The sequence below is a fragment of the Dermacentor silvarum genome, chromosome 8 (assembly GCF_013339745.2).
Source record: "Dermacentor silvarum isolate Dsil-2018 chromosome 8, BIME_Dsil_1.4, whole genome shotgun sequence".
Lineage (NCBI taxonomy): Eukaryota > Metazoa > Arthropoda > Arachnida > Ixodida > Ixodidae > Dermacentor > Dermacentor silvarum.
In genome coordinates this window covers 69,914,691-69,936,160 of record NC_051161.1, presented here as the reverse complement: position 1 = coordinate 69,936,160, position 21,470 = coordinate 69,914,691, and the positions used below count along the sequence as shown (strand labels likewise).

The 21,470-nt window shown below is 44.7% G+C and overlaps 1 long non-coding RNA gene across 2 annotated transcripts in view; it reads right to left on the bottom strand.

Annotated features, from left to right (window-relative positions):
* Positions 1-18,651, bottom strand: part of LOC119461398 (uncharacterized) — a 42,500-nt gene extending 23,849 nt beyond the window's left edge. The window contains exon 1 of one of the 2 annotated variants that reach the window (XR_007468397.1): positions 18,637-18,651. This is a non-coding gene — a long non-coding RNA (uncharacterized LOC119461398). Of the gene's footprint in view, positions 1-15,268; positions 15,284-18,636 lie in introns of those variants that run through there. The other variant, XR_005193976.2, reaches the window with a different exon arrangement.
* Positions 18,652-21,470: the final 2,819 nt, after the last annotated feature.

The following is a 21,470-nucleotide window of genomic DNA, read 5'->3' as shown; positions in this document are numbered from 1 at the left end:
CTCACTCTCAGGCCAGCTGAAACACACGTGGGTGCTATCGACTGAAACCTTCCATACGCGTTTGACGTTTTAATCCTTGTATTTTTTATATATTTTTTTTATTGGCACGACGTGCAACCTGCGTCTTGGGACAGATTCCTCTTGTAACAGCACGCTTGTTGTAAACCACATTTCACTTGCTCTATGGAATGGGCAGTAATGAAGCAGTAAAGAAAGGTAAAATAAAGCAGTAAATAAAGCTAAAGTGAAAGCGTCCCAAGACAAATTATTTCTCGTGCATACTGAACAAGTGCCTGTAAGCTCATTTATCCCCTAGTCTTTTATTATGGAAGGCCTGAATCACTCCGCAAGTATTTTTATCTTTTTAAAATATCGAATAAAGAACTCATAAAAGCCTTAATTATGCGCTAATATATTGCAACCGGGCATGTCGGCGTGCCCCGGCTGGAGCCGTCGTCATTTCGCGCCGGCCTCGTCCCCCAGAATGTACCGCATCCGCGTCTCGTCGAGCAAGATGGGCTGGTGGATAGCCGCGAGTATGGAAGGCGCGAAAAACCGACCCCTCTATATCGACTCCGGCTGCAGCCGGGGCATGCCGAAGAACGCCGGATACGTCGGCCACACCTCGCGCCGGACTCTAGAGTGCTGCGCTTTCGCTGGCTTGGCGTCCCCATGCCAAGCTCGCTCGCGCGTTAACGCTACGTCGGACTATAAAGTGGCCTTTAGAAGAGTGCGCGCCGACCCCGAGTATCATCCCGATACTCGGGGTCGGATAAGTTTGTCTAAGAACCAGCCAAGCCAAACCAATTGTTAAGCAAAGGAAAGTAAGGTTAAAGCTAGGGGAGTGCAACCATCTTCGCTGTTTGCCCAGACTTCGCACCACTTATGAAGAGTAGTAGGCTAGAGACACGCTCTCCAGGCCGACCTCTCCTCCCTTCTCTTCATTAAAATCTACTCTCTCGCTCGCACCACTTAGTGTGAAGCTGCCCCTAATTTTTTCCATGTTGCTGTACAGTTTTGTCATTGTCACTTTTCATGTAAATATAATATTTCAGAAGTTGATTAATTAATTAAGACTAATAATGTAATTAGGCGGTATGGAAAAAATAATCTATCTCCAAGCGACGGCAAACAACACTGCCTTGTTTCAGTCGAGCTACGTGGCATCTGCATATATTTAAAGTCTTGCTGAAGTTACGTGGAACACCCTGTATAAAAATAGCGGTCGGCGGACATCATCAGGCGTATGAAGATTAAAGTCACTTAAGCTTTATTTATGTTACACCGTTCAGTAGGTGAGTTTATTGTTATCCAAGATTTGTGGACTTAGTGTGTTCATGCGAACATTCATACTCATGCATGAACGAATGCCATCTATAGTCCTTGAGGAGCATCCAGGCCAGTGCCTAGATAAAAGCGGCTCAGCTAATAAAGTAATGTGTTCTAGATTGGCAAACACAACTTTAGAGGTAGGTTAAGTCCCTTGCCGAAGAAGAGCTACAAAAAAATTCGCCGCCTCCGAACGTACCTGCTGAGACAAGAACCACGGCAAGTATAAGAACCGTTGTCTTCATTGTGGTGTTTTGGGGGCTTGCAGGCGAGTGACGATCCAAGACTAATCGGCACAAGTGCGGGGGTCTATACTCGAAGCAAAGATCTTTGCATTGCGTCCGCTGCTGCTTATATAGGAACGCTGTGAGAGAAAGAAAATATTCTTGCATCGCTCAAGGCGACTCTCAGAAAGGATGATACGTACCATTTTTGGATGAGGTCCATTCGCGTAACCTTGTTTACCAAAGTTCGGTAACCTGACTGCGTAACTTTGTCTAACCGGCTGTATTCTAAGGTGTGCTTCGCTGGAAGGGAGAAAGTAAAACTACACGTGGGGCGGCACTGAGCCAATTATTTTCGATGCGAGCAGCGATTTGTTCGGCACATGTTGGATAACGCAACGTAAACCTTGTTCGGCATTGTGTGGCCTACAGTGGCTGTACTTAGTGATGTGTTAAGCTTGACGCCGAATGCAAGAAAAGCTATAGTTAGTTTTATATCCGAATAATAATCTATTAATATGTTTCATCGAATAATTGGGTAAAATGGCGTCAGTCAGTGACCTTCAAATTCTTTATCTACGGAAGTTTGCTTATCCTTGTCGCTGCGCATTCGACGCAGTGGGGTGTTGCTGGTTAAGTCTCCTGGTAAACACTAAACATTTAACACCTTTATGGGGGCATAATGGGTGCTTTGTTCGTCCCATACCACTAACAGCCTCACCCTCAAATGCTAAGTTAGAATCGTTGATGGAAAGAGACAAAGCTTTCTTGTTAACAGCGGAGGCTGTTTAAGCTCTTATAGTTTAGGCCGCGTAGTGCGAACAAAAAACTGTGCCTGGCGATGACGTCACCGCGCGTTGCCTAGCAACCACCTCGCGGAGCGGCGTGTGCTTCACCTCCTCTCCGTGCCGCGGGTGCACATGTTGCCTTAACATGGGACGCTAAGGAGATGGAAGGAGAGCATGCACGCGCTAGGCTCGGGAGAGAGAAAGAGAAAATGAAAGAGAGAGAAAATGTAGCAGCACCAACGAGGCAACGCGCAGATGTGCTGCCGACGCCGTTTGCGTTTCCCCGTTTCCCCGCGTTCGCGCCGAACGCACGTGGTGTCCGTGACTGCAGCAGGCGCCTCTGGCGGTGGCTCGGCAGGCTTCGACCGGCCACGCCCCGGCAAGTGTGGAGGCGCAGCTTTGCCGTGACGTCACCGGGGAGAGAACGCTCAGAGCCACTACGATAGCGGCAGAACTCTCGTTGACTCTGTGGTGAATACATGTAGCCTTGACATGGTACGGCCAAAGAAGATCCGGACACCCGAAAAAGAAGCCGCTCAACTTGAAGAGCGTCGCGTGTTCAAGCGAGAATCTGCGCGTCGGCGGCGAGCCGATTCGGAATACCGTGCCTAGCTAGCAGCACTTAGTATTTCCTAGCAAAACTTAGCCAAGTCTAGTAAATCCTGGAAGAAGCTAGGTCGATCACCAGCTCCACTGTTTACTCCAGCCTTGCACCACTAGTGCAAGCTACCCACATTTTTGGTGGCTCTTCGTGACGAGTAATTATTATGATTGCCGCGACAGATGACGTGCAAACGACGTTCAACAAGCCTGAATTGGTATCGCTGCCAAGCTTTCGTGCCAGATATTTTTATGAACACCAGGTGGCCAGAATGAGCACAGTTTCCTACTATGGGTTGTCTTAGCGAAGCTGTAGTTTTGTGCTCGCTGTCGTGTAAAACAATTTTTATTGCCTTATGTGTACGAGGGTTAGTCATTGCATCTGTCTTTTTAATGAGCAAGGCTTCATATAACGTGTAATTTAATGACAAAAACTTCCCAACGTTAATAATGCAAGAATGTGAACATTATTTTGTAATAACGGTGAAAACAGCTGTTCATTATTTGACGGAAGGTTAGAACTCCGCGGAAAAGCTAGGACAAGTGGTAGGAACACGCAGTACACCACGAGCGCAGTTGTCTTCGTTTTTTCGCGCAGTATGAACCAACTAGCACAGCTAGACCAACCAGCTAGACCAACTAGCCTGCAAGGACGTTCTACTGTTCATTATTCGCAAGGTATTCGACAAGGATTTTGAATATCTTGCACTTCGCCTGTAGCACTGTTTAATCCGTATTCGATTTCGTTTAACGATTGGCTTATGGCCCACCCATAATAATAACTTCAAGAAGATCATTTCTACATGCTTTTGTGCTCTGTTTCATTTCGCTGTTTTATAAAGTTGATTTATTGGAGGTCTTGAAAATCCTTGGGTGCTGATTTGATTTGGGTAATACCTAAACTTAAAACCAAGTTTTTTGAAAGAAGCTGGGATCCAGTGACTGGGTAGCGCAAGTAACTTTATTGAGCAGGCAATCAGGTTGAAATCGTTCGTGTTCATCCATCAGGTTTTTCCTTGATGTAAATTCAACTGGCACCTGCAGGTAAAGATGAAAGGCTATAGTTTCACTGCGAACACAACTTAGAATCATGCTCGCGCTGTCGACATAACACAGAGTAATCAACCATGCTAGAAGGAAATGCATGTGTGCCGACTTCTCTAAACAGAATTTATTGGTTTATTGGTATCTCTAATGATATTGCAAACGTTCCCAATTTTTGTCGCCAGCTTACCATAATAATTGAGCACCATGGTAATTGTGGGAATTGTTTGCAAAACTTACAAAACAAATCGTGGACTCTGGGCTGCCGTACAACAAAGCCCCCGATTTTCCCCTGGTTGTATTCATGAAATATAGCACCCCATATTTGCCCTCCCCCCTCCCAGAAATTCAAAAAATAAAAAAACCTAAAACGGAGGGGCCCTACGTATATGGTGGCGTGCATTTTTACAAACATCGCCGTCTTGCCTCGTTTCTGTTGTGCTGTCTCGAACTAATGAAGCTGAGATGTAGCCAAGTCCTTGAAACTTTAATTCACCACACTCATATCCTAGATAAACATTGCGAAACGGCTGATCTTTTTTTTTTAATTCAATCTTTGTTTGTGTACGCCCTAAGATTTGGCGTGGCTTCATCTGCTGTCTGCCGCTGGGTCGGTCGATATCACGGTGGTTATATTTGTGGATGTATACCAAGTTTATATGAGCACCGCAAGCGAGTACCAGCAAACGGGCTTCTATAACACCTCTATGCTCACTGACGATGTAGTGCCAGTAAGCGTACCTCTATTCTGCGTAATAACAAATAAATTACTGCATAAACCATAAACATATATTGTCGGCTCATAAGTACCTGTAATGTACACCGACTTTTTAATGAAATAGCGCATTTTATTTAACAGATTCTTTGAATTTCTTGAATTTATTGAATTTCTTTATTCGAATAATTTCGAGGATCCCACTGGGTATGCGCTGCTAGAACAAAACAGGTACAGAATCCTTAATTGTTACTACATCTCTCATTGCCATTCTTACTTCCAAAACATCGTACAACACCTTCCTGCTCGTGACTTGATTGTGTAGACATCTCATACTGTGCATCCGCCTGATTTTGTGTTTCCATTTCAGCTTAGCTTGCAAGCGGTGTAGCGTATAAACAGAAAAATTGCATGAAATGAAAGTGGTGGTTTTTGATGTGTATGTATTGCATAAAGTTGCATGTTGCATAGGATGACAGAAAACATAACAGTCTGCATATTCGTTTGTTGTATAGGATTTAATACATACCGCTTCAATAAAGCAACGGTTCAATTAGACTCCATCATGTACGTTGGATCTTCATAATCTCTAGTAATGTTTTTTCAAGGAGCGTGCTTTCTCCTTTGCTTCAGAATCACGGCCACTACGTTATGCCCCGCTGCTACCTTAACCTATACCAGTTCTCTGAGCTTGCAGCAAATTGATATCGTTTATCCGTTGGTGTCATCAATACTGTTCTAACAGCACCCACCCACAGCAATAGGACACTACACCTGTATTTAATGTCACGAATACAAATATTTCTAAGGCTTCTGCCAACTTTTCAACTGCTTGAAATGCCGTAGGCCCACACGACTAACATGCAGCACAAACCGTTGCTGTTTGCATTTACCGTAACACTATTCATGTTTATCAGAATATTGTAACGAAAATAAATTTTCTGCAACTTTCTCTTGAGCGAGCATCCTGGTACTATAAGAAACATCGCATTTCGCTCACAGGAGCGCAGTACATATGTTTGTTCACTGGCTCGTGCTAATCCGTCGCGTATTGCTGTCCTTCTACTGCCTCTTGCGTTCACAGGAGGCCTGTCAGCTGATTTTGTATGTCTGTTGAACGTCCATTCTGCCTGCAGAAAACAACTCGTGCTTTTCATAGGAATTCTCATTCCAAAACCATATTTCGCGGCCACTTAGAAATAAAATAAAGAACAAGCTTCATCGTCATTTCCGTGTAAGTCACACTTTTATACCGTTGGTCGAGATTTCGTTATCACGCTTTTCATTCTGAACACAACATCGTACTTACCCCACACATCGTGCTTTGTGGACGCGACAGTGATCTCGATGCCCTACCTGGACGATTATCAAGTGGCGATTCCTCTGTCAGCATCACTGCGGGAGGGCATGGCAATGAAGTTTCACATAGTGCAGTGCCCAGGAATGCTAGGAGAATGTGACTTCATAGCAAGACAAAAAAGCCTCGCTACGGATAGGCTCATAAATAAGCAAATAGCCATCGGTCTCACCGAGAGGCAATTAGCCAACAACTTAGCACATACCTGCCTCCCCCTAGCCAAAGACGGGGATCGCCCGGTAGAGCGTGTAAACTACATGGGACTCTCGGCAGCTGATCTAGACGAACCCTTCACCGTATCAAAGATAAGGCATGTTCTCTTATATCTAAATGGTAGATCAGGCCCGGGGCCCGAAGGAGTCACGAACAAACTCCTGAGGAACCTAGATGATAGGGCAATTGAGATAGTCATGGCCGAAATCAATGAGGTATGGAAAATTGGACGGGTCCCGGTAGACTGGCGTATACCGCAAAAGTAGGTACTCATACGCAAATCATGCAAACCCCCACATATAAACAACCTGTGGCCCATCTCCCTTAAATCATGCATCGCCAAGGTTGAGTGCACGTGATACATAACAGGATCACTGAACATATTGAGAACAAGGAGCTCTTTAGACACAACCTAATCGGCTTTAGACAGGCGTTGTCTACACGGGACGCTATGCTTTTGCTTAAGAGAAGGGTGTAAGATTGGGCTTGTTGGTGAAACATGCTTTAAAGTCAGGTTAACAGCGCAAGGCCACCAGAGGGGACAGAAGAGAAAAAAGAGCGCTGATGTTTAAAAAAAACAATCTTTGATAACACGACTCGTGATGTGAGAGGGATCCTCGCACTTGACCTTTCCAAGGCCTTCGACAGGGTCGCGCATAGACACATCGTAACAAAGATTTCCTCTCTTAACCTGGGTCAACGTTTTCATAAATACACCAAATATTTCCTCGTGGATCGCAAGGCAGACCTCCGACTAGGCACGATCTCGGGAAGGCCCTACGAGCTAGGCAACTTTGGCACCCCGCAGGGCTGGGTCCTCTCCCCACTCCTATTCAATATAGCCATGCACAAGCTCGCCACTCGCCTCGCTTCAATCCCGAACGTGGGTCACGCCATTTATGCGGCCGCCATCTGGGCGCCGGGTGGCTCGCTAGCCATGCTCGAACACTCGTTACAAAGTGCGTTGGAGGCTATGGAAGACTTTCTTTCCAGCACGGGCCTTGAACTCTCCCCCGCTAAATCAGCACTGCTGTTATACCGACAGTCCAGACAAGGGGTCAGAAACCTGGAGCCTCTGAAAACTCTGCCAATATAAATTCGAGCTAAGAACGGACATCCCGTACCTATAGGATGGACTCGGTCAAGATTCTAGGTCTCCTCATTGATGCTAAGTGCTGTAACTCGATGGTCCTCAACAGGCTCACTGGACAGGCTAGTAATGTCCTAAGACTTGTAACCCGCGTCTCAAATCGAAGAGGGTGCCTCAAAGAGGACAATCTGCTCAGAGCTTACCAGGCATTCTTCCTAAGTCATGTTACCTACATCGCGCCGTACCTTAATTGGGGTAAGGCGGAAAAGGTCAAACTCAACTCCATGATCAGAACCGGCCTCAAGCGCGTGCTCGGCCTTCCGCAGTCCACGAGCACCGAGAAGCTACTGGAGCTAGAACTCCACAACACTATCGATGAGCTAATAGAAGCTCACACAGCGGCTCAAATAAAAAGACTATCATCCTCTAAGCCAGGGATCAAGATTTTAGAAGAAGCGGGTATTCAACCCAGACATGAACCGGCGACCAAAATTAGCTTGACTCGGCAAACCAGAACTCACATCGTGGTTGAACCCGTCCCGCGAAACATCCACCCAGTGCATAACGAGGGTAGAAGATTCGCGAGAGCCAGGTCCATCCTTAAAAAAGATCAATCAGCACAAACTAGGCCCCCTATTTGTCGATGCTGCCAGATATGATGACAGTGGGGATAAGTAAGTTCGCTGTCTCGGTTGTAGACGCGAAGGTCAACCTGGTTAATGCAGCTTCTGTCTAATACTAAGTGTGTCCTTGTGGCGGAGGAAGCGGTGATCCCTCTTGCTTTTCACAGTGCAAAATTTCCCCCTATCGTCTTCTCGGACACACGCACAGCATTTAGATCCTTCTTGGTTGCCCTCCTGTCTGAATAGGCGAACAATATTGTGAACAAAGCACTTCAAAGAACTCGGAAAAGTAGCGAAAAAGTGTAGCACATCTCGTGGTTCCCAGCCCATCTAGATGGCTCAGTCAACCCGCTCGGATGTAATCCTAACGAGCAGGCCCACCGGATAGCGCGCGATTTCACGTACCACGCTGTCGTGGGTAGCCAGGCTCGGAACGAGGTCAATATCCGCAAAGATCCATTATGTACTGTCCACGAAATTGTTTCCTATTATTGTCTGGACAGGATGACATTTCCACCCCCCCCCCCCCCCCCACCCCAAATTGAACAAACATCAGGCTAGCACACTCAGACTTCTGTAAACCCGTTCGTACCCCACTCATCAGTGCCTTAACAGGATATACCCTGACCACTCACAGTCGTGCCCCAAATGTGGTCATGACTCATGCTCTTTTGATCGCATGCTCTGGTTGTGCCCAGCCCTTAACGCCTCTCCACCCATCACGAAAGAGCAATGGGAGGAATCTCTCAAGAGCAGCAGTCTTCACATTCAAGTCCAGGCTGTCCAGAGGGCCCACGACATCGCGGCGGGACTTCGTCTCCCGGTCCCATCGTGGGCGGAGCCACCGACTTCATCTGGGGAAGCCTTCGGCTCCCCTAGATCTCAATTCCTCAGGACTCAAATGAAGTTCTTGTCGTGTCATGTCAGGTGTTAAAAAGGAATACTCGGCATCTAGACCTTCTGAATGATCTCTCAGTCTCAGATGTAAGTCGGTAGCCTTATTTCATTGTCACGATAACTTTGACAACGTTATTGTCACGATCGACGACCGTACATATATAAACTTCCGCAGAAGACTCTTTACTAGCAGTCAGCAGACAACGTCGGTATTTGCAGTTTTATTTCAAATAAGTTTTATTTATTACAAAGCGTTCAGTAAGTCAATTTATTGTCATCTAAGATGTGTGCATTCTGTCTTTTCACAGGAACAATACAACCTAGCCTGATATCTATATACAACCTAGCCTGATATCTGCAATGCGAACAGCGTTTTGTAGAGATGTTTTGGATAACGCAACGTAAACGTCGTATGGCCTTGTGCTCATTACTTCGATTGTACTTCGTGATGTGTTAGGCTTTTCCTTAAGTGCAAGGAACGCTATATTTATTAGTTTTCTAATTCATTATCACTCAGTTACAATATTTCATTCAATAGTTGGGTATGATGGCGTCAATCTGCGACCTTCATCATCATCATCAACCTATTTTTATGTCCAATGCTATTCACTGCATGCTCAGAAGAAGTATTCAAGCCATTAGACTGGGAAGGCTTAGGAGTGAGAATCAACGTCGAATATCTCAGCAACCTTCGGTTTGCAATGGATATTGTCCTTCAAAACTTACTTGCACGAAACTTTCTCTCACCTTGTCGCCGTGCATTCGACCCAATGTAGTATGGCCGGTGAAGTCTTCTGGTACGCATTAAACATTTAAACACCCTTATGGGTACATAAAAGGTGATTTTTTTGTCACGCACAACTAACACCCTCACCTTCAAAGGGTAAGATCGAATTTGTTAGCAAGAAATCTAGCTTTCTTTTTTTGGTGTTTCTTTCTTTTGATGAGTAATCATGATGTTGCCTGCGAGCGGCAACACTAAAATGGGGACAAATAAACCTTAATTGTTATCATTGTCACTATGGAGTCAGATATTTCGATGCGCACCTAGTGGCAAGAAGGATTAGAGTTTTCAACTCTGGTGTCTCTCAGGGAAGGGGCCGTTGTGAGCCCACTGTCGGGTAAAATAATAATTTATTGCCTTACTGGATAAGGCTGTTAGCCAATAAACAAGTCAACTCACTTTTAGGTGCAAAATTTCTTTAGTAGATAGGATAACCCTGAGAAAAAAGTGTAACAGTTGAAGGCCGCACTCGGTGGTTGCTGCAGGCATTGCAGTACGATGAAGCAAATTAAGCCCGATGGAGGAAATGTTTCCTTCAATATTAAGGTCACCTACAATACCTTAGGTACGCTTGGTTTTATTGCACTGAGAAAGTAACATTTACGATAAATGTGCACAAACGGCTTGTTCCTTGCTGCCGATGTTAAGTCAGACTCCTGCAAATAAGTGGAATATGTCTAGATGTGCAATTAGTTACAAACACGAGAAATAACATTTTACCCAAAATTTAAATAAGACGCATTTGAGTATATCTGATTTGAAGTATATATACAACCTAGTGAACGTCAGCAAACAGTTTAAAAGACTTCTAATAATCGTTCAAAATGATTGTGCCGGAATAACCGTATATATTACATTTCGTTATTATTGCGATAGCAATTACATGGACACTTCAACCGGATTTCTGCCATCGGCATGGCCGTCGCCGTCGCCGTGAGGTTCAGTATAAAGTCCAAGGGCGATAAAATTGTCGCCGTGCGCCGTATGCGCGAGTGAAAGCGCGCGGGGGATGCGCGCTATCACGGAGAGCGAACGCACGGCGGAAAGCAAACGCGAGCGTCGCGCGAAAGGCCGGGGGGGTATGGGAGGGAGGAAGGCGGGGCGGCGCCGTGCTGTGGCACCAAATGCTTATCTTGCTACAGGGCGCAAGGGGAACTGGCCACTCAATCTCCCACGCGAAAGCTAGAAAGCGGGAAGGCAGCGCGGGAGGGAGGGGGGGGGGAGGAGGCGGCAGCTTCTACTCTGCCAACAACTTCGCTTGTACTTTGCCCCGCTGTGGCGGTCGCCCGCACCGTCTCTTAAAAGCGATCTTCACACGGCTCTGACCTTTGTAGGCGCCGTGCATTCGCGCTCAGTTTCCGCTGAAGCGATAGACCGCACGAACGTTCGCCCGCTGCGGCGGCTGCGCTTGCTGCCAGCGTTTTGACAGTCGCTGTCTGCGGTCATTCAGTGTGATCTATTCATGTTTGCCTGAGCGCGCTGACAAGACGCTTGTTAATTCAGTTAGTAAGCGAATGTGTCCACGTTTATGCAGCCGATAAAACTACTATCGCTACTCCGAATAGCTCTCTACCAATTTGCTATCGCCATTGATGCTTCGCTTGTCGGGCGAAGCTGCGACATTTTTTTGCTTTGTAGTATACCTCCAAGGCTATATACCGATTGGAGTCATACCCTGCAGATAGTCTTACACATTCCCTTTAACGTGAGACGGTAGCTAATTTATACGGACTTTGAAGCTGTCGTAAGTTTCTTTTTTTTTTTTTTTTGAACCGACGCTTTTTAAATGCATTCGTTTATTCGAGCCTACTTTGTTGATCAACATATTCCCTACCCAATTTTCCTCGCGTCTTAGTTTCTTATAAGGAGCCGGAACACCTAAACTTTAATGGCAGACTCCAGGAAGAAACTAGGGTTGCCGTTCTTTCTCTGACACAAATGATTTCTTACCGTATAGATGTGATATTAAAAAAAAGCAATATTACAAGCCCACATTAAACGTTTAGAATCGAACAGTCACTATTCGTAAGTACAACTATTTTTATGTAGTTTTCAAATATTTCAGTATTCTAAACTGCGCTCAGTCTTGAATAATATTGAAGCGACAGTACTGTAATGTCAACCCCATCGCCATAGTAGCCATAATGTGTGAGATGTTTCGCAGTAGAGCAGCGTACGTCACTGAGAAAGCCAGACTTCACCTGCCTAACTTCTATCATTCGCACTATCAAAATAATCACGGGTACGGGAACAAACTACATAGCTGTTCCTAATGCTGCATTTGTGCTTCTAATGGGATAGCTTGATCACTTACGATGTAATGACGGAAACTTTCCAACGCTATTAATACCAGGATGAAAACCTCCTAGTCTAAACATTCTGCAGTTTTCCGTCCCAAAAACGCGATCTTATTACGAGGCACGCCGTGTTGGGCACTCCAGATTGTTTAGACCACCTGGGTTTCTTTAGCGTGCGCGCGATACACAGTAAAAGTGTAGTTATCAATCCATCTTCATTTAAATGCGGCCGCCGCGGTCGGGATTGAGCCCGCGACCTGGAACTCACGCCCGCAGCGCAATAGCCGCTGAGCTACCACGTCGGGTAGTATGCCACTCCACTAACCATATGTTTATCGCTACACCTTGTTTACAAGATGTGCAAATGAATGTTTTATTTTTGTATCGACCACTTGGAGCCTACACTGGCTGCGCTTGTGATACCGAGTACCTAATGAGGTTACGTATTCCGTTCTAGGTATTCTCGGTGGGAAGGCCAGAAATAGTCTTTTCGACCTTTACAACAAAACGACGCGAGAAAGGTTGGTTTCTCAAAAATTTCTCAAAGTTTGGCGCTTGCTCATTGGAAACGATATTTAATCGTCCACTTCCACTAGCCAGCTGGGTAGGGAAAGTGATGGTGGGGGAGAGGATGTACATGGCCTGCCTTGAATGGTATACGGCGTCCACATGGAAACTGTGGGAGGCTTTGAACTTGGTTAATGATTAACAATGTGATTCATCTCATGAGGTCGGTACAACAGCAGAAACGCCTCAAACGATTGATAGCCGTGAAAGGGGCCACATCATGTTTTCTGCTGATGACGATGATTATGATGATTTATTGGTGTTATCGGTGTTAGCTCAAAAAATGGCTCGGATCACCTTTGAAACGAGGCCGTGACAAAAGATCACCTAGCTCGCTTGAATTAATCAGGCATGCTATACATGCTTTTCAGTCTAGCATTTTTGTGTACATCTCCTTAATAATTTCTTTTATCTTCCTCAAAACTTCTATGGTTTTGAGAAGTTTTGAGAAGAAATACTGTGACGTGGCCTCTGTCCGCCGCTTGATGGTAGTCTAATCGCATCTCTGCCACCACTTCTTCTTTCTCAGCGGCATCTCTGTGGTTGATGATGATGATGATTCATTAGCATCCCCTTTGAAACAAGGCCGCGACAAATAGTCGCCTAGCCTACTTGATTTATTCAGGTATGCTATACATACGTTTCATTCTAGTATTTTTGAATACACCTCCATAATCTGTCTTTTTTCTTCTTCTTCAAAACTTCTCTATCTATAATGTACCGATACCTATTCCTGTAATATATCCGGTCGTATCAATCTCTTCCTTTTTTCACCAATATTCTAAACGTCACTTGCTTATCCCTTCTGCTGACCGGTTGATGCTTCCATCAAATTAATATCCAAGCCCTTCTAGAAGGTATACGTCACCTACTGATCTCACTGGGTGAATCTCTTCGCATTCAGTTAGGATGTACTGAGTGGTCTCCGGATTTTCGCTGAAACATACACATGCGTCATTTTCGTTGCGAATATTTGCTGCGGTAAGTTTTTGTTCTTAGGCAACCAGCTCGAACCTCGAATAGCAAGACGGGACACTGGATAATCAGCGCTTCTAACAGCCGCTACTCCAAGTTCCCCCGTTTTGAATGGGACGGGTTCATTTTTTGGTAATAAAAAATTGTGGAGGCGAAATTTTATAAATTCGGTAGAAACTCACGTTCTATGATCTTTGCCCCACGTGACAAATACAGCAGTGCTACCATTGTGGCTTCGAAATCCGTTCTCACCTCGGGTAATGTTGAAACAATAGGGCCCTGTAATAACTACCGAAATCACGCATCATTTTTCATTGCAAAAACCATTCACTGCAAAAAAAAAAAAAACTACATGAAAACCTCTAAGTCATCCTGAAGTTCACGCAGTATGGACGCGTAAGATTCATTTTATCCGTTCATAATGCCCTTGCGCAAGGAAAACCCGTTCCATAACGAAGTTTTGTACAGCATAGTCGCGTCTTTCGCTGTAGTATCTTGACAAACCCCATCGACTCAATACACGGGTTATGTGCACCATGGCCACGTTCCTGCAGCCCCTTTATCCTTCGTGCAGCCCCTTCGCATGAAAGCACTGCCGTTCTAGTTCTAATCGCGAAAACGTAATATTGGGTATTTCTTTTCTTCTGCCTCGCGCAAGGTCTAATATTTTGTTTGTTCACTAGAGGACCAACCTGAGGGTTTTGGACCACTGCAGTTTTGGCTTCTATTTCCGGAATGGCGCCCATGGACTTCTCAAATTCTAACATTTATTATTACAAAACTCATTCCGTAATATGTAGTCTCCGTGTTAATGTCGAGAACGATAAAAAGTAAGATTGTGCCGGGCAGAGCTGCGGAGTCTACCTCTGGCTCAGCAACCCATGTATGGAACTCGCTTTATAAGCCCCTTCCTGCGACCTGCAAACTTCAGAAATACCTACACGGTGCCAAGGTGTTGGCGTGCGGGTATCCGATTCGTATAAATATTGAAATGCGCATGATTTACCATCAGCCGCAAGCATTTGCAGTAAAACTAGGTTTATTTGCCAACGGTCTCCGTCTAGGCATCGCGCGTCGTATTCGATGCATCGCGAATGGTATTGCGCGTCGTGTTCTTTTACTAAAACGTTCTGATTGCGATAAATTTAAAGCTCTTCTCGAACAGCGCCCTCTTCTTTGGTGAGCAGGGGACACTCTTCTCTTGTAAGCGAAAGCAGTACGAGGAAGTAGAGGAGAAGAAGAGACGAAAAGACTGGTAGTTTAGCCAGTGCACAGACCAGCTGGCCGCCGTATGCTGGGGTATGGGAGTAAAGGGAATTAATGATAACAGAACGAGACACGAGCAAATAAGACAGCGAAAGAAAAACTGGACATTAGTTCTATGTGGCTCGTGATACTTCTAAACATCTTTCCCTCAGACGGGTACTCCAGAAGCACAACAACACGTTCAATGCCCTTTTTTGCTGACGATGGTGTCGACGAGTGTCCGAGAATTCTTGCTTAAGAAAATGTGCTGATTGCCAAGTCAGTCCCTGATCCAAAGTCTATTCGCAAAGGAGGTGCGCAATTGTTTCCTCGCAGCCACAGTTGTCGCGTGCACGGTTGCTGGGAATTGTGATGCGAAATGAATAATTAATCGTTCGTGATGGCCGCGCAAAGACACAGGCGGCGCATTTCTCTTTTCTCACATTCCTAGTGTTTCCTGAACACGTTCGGTATGCTTAATGCCTGGCCGCTAAACACTGCTGATTCGTGACTTACGTACCTAATGCCACATTTTTCTGCAGTGCCTCTGGAACACTGCATGCATCATCACACCAACGCGACCACCTAATGTTTTAGAGCAATGTCAAACGTCTGATGATACGCTATCGTCAAACAGCAACTTTCCTTTTCTTGTTTTTTTTTTTCTTTTTTTGCGAGAAACGGAGGACTCTTTTTTAAGTGAAAGAAGTATGAGCAGAAGAAGAGAAGGCAGGGAGGTTAGCAAGTACATAGACGGGCTAACTACCCTGTACTCTTGTAAGTGGGCACAGGGAGTCAATGATAACAGGGGGAGACTGGAGCGAAAATAAAAGGCAGAAGCAGAAAACTGGGCATGATTTATTGTTTAATAATTTAGAAAATTCCAATTGAACTGATTAAAATTTATTACCTTCTAGCTTGATATCCTTTCAAAAAGCACACGTTTCCCTATAAGAAAAAAATGTCTCTAGCATCGCTCTGTTTCAATGAATAATTTCAATTGTCTTTCTGAATGCTTTTTCCCTCAAGTTTGCTCCCCAAGAACCTCCCGCTTCTTGGCCAATTCCCGGTGGTGGATATGCGCCATGGTATAGGAAGCAAGCAAGCAAACATAAGTGCGCTGTATCTTGCGACCTTTCTCGAAGTCTATCACTCAGTCCTCTTGTCCTCAAGAAACGCAACGCGCTGAACGCTGTCTGTGCTGAGGATGGTCTCGACCATGGTCCTATATAGAGCTCTCGCTTTCAACAAAGGGAAATTAATAAATCAATTGAAATCATTGAAAAAGAAACATCATTCGGAATAAGAGTAGAGAAAATAATAAAATTTATAAATGAAAACTTGATAATGTTAAGTTTATTGAATAGTTCAGTCTTCATGAGTGATTTATTAAAACACCTGAAGGCATTTATTGTAATGGATACAATGAGTGTATCACGTTTGTTGATTGGGAAAATAATTGATGTTACAAGTATTATATAGTAATATTAATGATGAAATGAACAGTATTTGAAAAAAGTCGTATTAAAATTATGAATATAACAATTGCTTTACGGCGCTAATATAGTTTGGGAACAAAATTATAAACGATACAGGTTTACTAATACATTATGCATTTTCTCCCATTATACTGCCTGTCTAATGTGGTTGAGAGGTGCTTTCCAGCTGCATTGAAGCGAAAACATTCACCAAGGAGATGCGCAACGCTCTCCACTGTTGTCGCAAGTTGTCCGGGTTGTCCGGTATTTAGATGCAAAATGACTAGGGGTTCGTGAAGGCGCGACAATTCCTTTTTTCACACCTTCGTAGTGCTTCCAAAGCACGTCGGCATTGCATCGAGCAGGGGCACTGAACACTGCAGATCCGTGACTTGCTTAACTAATACCACATTTTCCTGCAAGGCCGCTAGAGCGCTGTCGATTGCAACAAAGCAGTACGGTCATTTACTGATTTATTGATTTACATTTACTGATTGATCCAGAATAAAGAATACCTGCATGTGTGCCTTTTACGACCCCACGCACAATGAAAGTATAAGTTACCATTACACGCACAAGACGTCATTTACCTCGGCAGAACTATATCATTCTCAGGCAACAAAATACATAGCTGCTATGAAAGTGTATATTAATTAGGTCATATATACTGACTCACAAGCTGCACTGCAGTCACTGGCTCAATTTCTGCCGATTCTTGCTCGCTAACGTAGGCTGTCGCAAAGACACTAACCATAGCCATTCTTGGGCAGCGCACACAAACACGAAGCACGAGAAAGAAAACACGACAAGCGCTGGTCTAACAACTGAAAATTTTTATTGAAAGAATAAGATTATATAGTCAGTGATTATCAAAGTCATGTGGGTAACGTATAAATCATCATCACATATTCACGATCAGTCAATGAACGTGATCACTTCCTTTGATAGGGAAGCTGGCGGTTGGATGATTATACACATGTTTTTGTTGTTGGCTATGTTATCATCATAATCATCATCATCGTCAGCCTATGTTTATGTCCACTGCAGGACGAAGGCCTCTCCCTGCGACCCCAAATTACCTGTCTTGCGCTAGCAGATTCCAACTTGCGCCTGCAAATTTCCTAACTTCAACACCCCACCTAGTTTTCTGCCGTCCTCGACTGCGCTTCCCTTCTCTTGGTATTCATTCTGTAACTCTAAATGACCCACCGGTTATGCATCCTACACATTACATGGACTGCCCAGCTCAGACTATGTTATATGCCTCAGAAGTTACGTGTGTGCTCTGATCTTGGTGTTTCATGGTGGTTGAGATATCCTGAAAAGAAGGCGCGCAGCCGCAATCATGACAATGGCTGGCAATACGCTACGACAACACTACCTGTAAGGTATTGGCATGTTCGCGTAGCCTGATATTTAAATATCGACCAGTCTGTCCAATGTAGACGCTACCACATGTGCAAATAATTCTGTACACTACTGCAGAGGAACAGCCAGTGGGCTTATTCACATGATTAACAGAGCAAGCGTTATCACTCGCTCCTGCTCCAATCCTTGTACGCCTATCAATCGCACCTCATAGACCGCCAACTTTCTTACCACATAAAAAAAAAGAAGTCACCGCTATAATGCGTGGTAACGTTCTTTAACATGTGGGAAATTGAGTGCACATAAACAATTAGAGCAACTCTTTTACGTTTACTCTGCGACGCAACAGAATAATTAGTTGAGCACGTTTTACTTTCCAGCTTCTTTAACAAACGCTCAGAAGCTGTTACAGCGTTCTCCACAAGCTGAGTAGAACGCTATCTGAAGATATGTGGTTGAACGACCAAACATTGAGTGGTTGGTGTATTGAGTGGACCTTACTCTGCGGTTTTCTGGGAACATGAAAATTGACCGTAAATTAAATACCCCTCCTCAGCGTTACGACTGCACGCGTCCTACACACGTCCTTTTTTTTGCAGCGAATAGAAAGCAAGACAACCTCCAACTACACCTACTGTGACACCCTAGACGCTTCCGTGGAGCACTTGCTCATAGATTTTCCACAGAATGACCAACAGTGAATTCATTACCGAAAGAAGTCAAGCCACTTGGACAAGCGTAAATTTTCTATTACAAAAGTTATTGGTGCATGGTTATGTCCGGACCAATAAAGATGTGTCTCGATAGCGCTAACGTACTTCCTGGTAGCCAGCACTCTTATTATGCTTTGAATTGTAGATTTCTAATAACTCTACGTTAAATGAGTGTTTGATGCCTAGAATACTTGAAAAAATGACATCCGTGTGCTACGCGTTTTGGAGCGCTTTTATATTACACTGTACTCTTGCTTAAAGCGGGTACATATGGATCGCTTCTGTTGGCTTAGTTTTCTTGTTTCAAGTTTACACATATTTTTTTGTACTCGTAGTGTGTTTGCGTGCTTGTAACATCTGTGTGCGTATTTCTCAACTGTGTATTGGGATAGCAGGCTCTTATATAGCCTGCTTTCCCATCGGTGTGCAGTTATAAAACAAACAAAAGAACCTAGAGCCGTGCATGCACCAACGAGCCAAAGTGACCGCTTCATTTTTCAGGACAGTGTCCAACATCTCGTGATATGTTTAGATCGCTAGTAGGCGACAAAATTTAACTGTCTGTAGCCAAGAGAGCCTGTAGCGGACTACGCTGGGCTCCCTGCAAACATTGAGTTCAACATGGCAGCCGAAGCACAAATGTTCCTATTTATCGTCAAGGCAAGCAAGAAAAGGGACAGTTTCGCCCGACAGGCGAAGCATTGATTGCAATAGCGAATTATTAGACAGCTATACGAAGTAAGGTTAGTCGTTTTATCAGCTGCATAAACAGCTGTAAACAATCGCTTACCTATTACGTTAACAAACACGTTGTCACGCTCGCACAGGCAAGCACGAACACATCTGACTCGATGACCGAGGACACTCGCTGTCAGAACGCTGGGACGATGAAGAGCGGTAGCAGCCGTGAGCGAATTACCTTTCGTACTGCCTCTCATTTCAACGCGAACTGCGCGCACGAGAACACAACGCACACGACGCCATCAGCTAAATCTTGCAGGCTAGCCTTCGAACCCAGCGCAGATTGTCTCCGAGATAGGACACGCGTGGTCGGGTTCAGCCACCGCAGCTGGAGTAGAAGAGGAGATTGGCAATAATCTGCGCAAACATCCAACCCTCCTAGATAGCAGGCCTGCGCCCTCTGCTTCATGACGTCATGCTACCTGGACCGAAATTTCCAGTGTCAAGCTCGGCGTGACGAAGGCGGTGACGTCAAAATTACCGCGGCTTACGCGGGAGCACCCTTATTATATTCTGTGGTAGACGGGCAAGGTATCATGACGTCACGGATCGAAGCTCACAGGACTCGTGCTATCTAAGAGGCGTTTGCACATCTCCCCGCTCATCCCCCCTCCACCCCATTGCACGCGCAAGAAGACGCGTGCATCCTCCACGCCTTACTCCCTTGCGAGCAGCGAGAAGACACAATAAAAGGCACAATCAAGCCACCATATTTCTTGGCTCACTCTCGCAAGCTTTCGCTCGCACCTACAGCATACGTCACGCGGCTGCCATGTTGTCGCACTTGGACTTTATACGGAACATCACGGTAAGGCTACGGCGGAAATTCACCTGGAGTTTCCATATAATTGAATAAGAAGGCCCGCCATGTTAGTGCACCGCAACAACGGAACAGTCTTCCCAAGATGCCCACGCCGTGCGTGCACTTATACACAGGGATATCTAGCAGGTGACGCCGGGAAGCGTCAGCACTATAGGCGTGCTCGACTAGATTTTGCAGTGAATGACATTCTATACTTCTCCGTACGCTGCCTTGCAAACATGCAGATGACAATATGTTGAAATCTCAAGCAGCGCAGGTCGACCGACCGTGTCAAGCAGGCTTCACATTGCGAGCACGTGCACCCAACCGCGTCGAGTCCCCCAGCTGTCGTCATACGCTATAGGGCTCCACTTAAACTTCTCAGTGCTGGTACAAAGGCTCCCTGTCATGATCCCTAGGCAGAATTTGTTGGTTATGACATAACCAGTCTCCTGAAAATGCGTTCTGTTTTGCTTGATATCATCTATTTTAGTGTTTCTGGCTACGAATTGCAAACTTCATGAAAAATGTTTGTGTGTTGAGCTAGCAGTCTGTGCAAATCGACATCAGTGATCATTACCCCCTGCTGTTACGTTTCAATTTTAATGTACGACCTTTCCCACCTTTACATACTAAACATGTTCTGGACAAAGATGGCTTCATAACTGCTGTTGCTAATATAAATTGGTCTGAAATCACATCCCTAAACGACCCGCAGAAAGCCTTTTCCACATTTTTTCACTAATTATGTCATACTTACGACAGTCCACCTCCAAGAAGAAATGTAAAAAAATCATGGCCTTTCCTCACAATCCATGGCTCTCACAGTACTTATTATTAGCTTTGCGCAAACGCGATAACTTATATAGGAAAACTGAAAAGCAACCGTTTAACATGAACTTACGTGCCAGATATAAAAGCTTCTGTAACACGCTTAACTGTTAACTAAAAACAGCTAAACGACTGCATTTCGAGCAAAGAATTTTACAGGCGGCAAATAACACTAAAAAAAGTGGGAGGTTGTCAACTCCTTTTTAAACAGACCAGATATCCAGAATTTTAAGTGGTGGAGTAGAGCACACCGCCCCTCCTGATATAGCTGAGGCTTTCAGTAGTTTTTTTCTCGTAACAATTTACCTTCATTCACACAGATTGTCAAGATGAACCGTCTTCCTTATTTCTTCTTTTTATTTCCTACAACGCCAAAAGAAATAGCTTCTGTTATAAATAACCTAAAAATAACAAGCGCTGGAATTGAGGAGATGCACCCTGCTAATATTAAATTAATTGCGCACCTAATTTCAGATGTACTTTCATTTATTGTTAATTTATTATACCAGACTGGTTTATTCCCTTGTGAACTCAAGCGGGGCAAAGTCATCCCAGTTCTAAAGAAAGGCGATAGCTCAATACTAAATAACTACAGACCCATTTGTATTCCACCATTCTTCGGGAATGCTATTGAGAAACTAATTGAATTACGGCTAACGAAATACCTCTCTAAATTTAATATCCTCTCTTCATGCCAGTTTGGTTTTCGTCTTGGATATTCCTCAGAGCTGGCACTCATTCCTCTTACTGACCAATTAAGAAAATTTATTGATGAAGGATTTCTTGTGG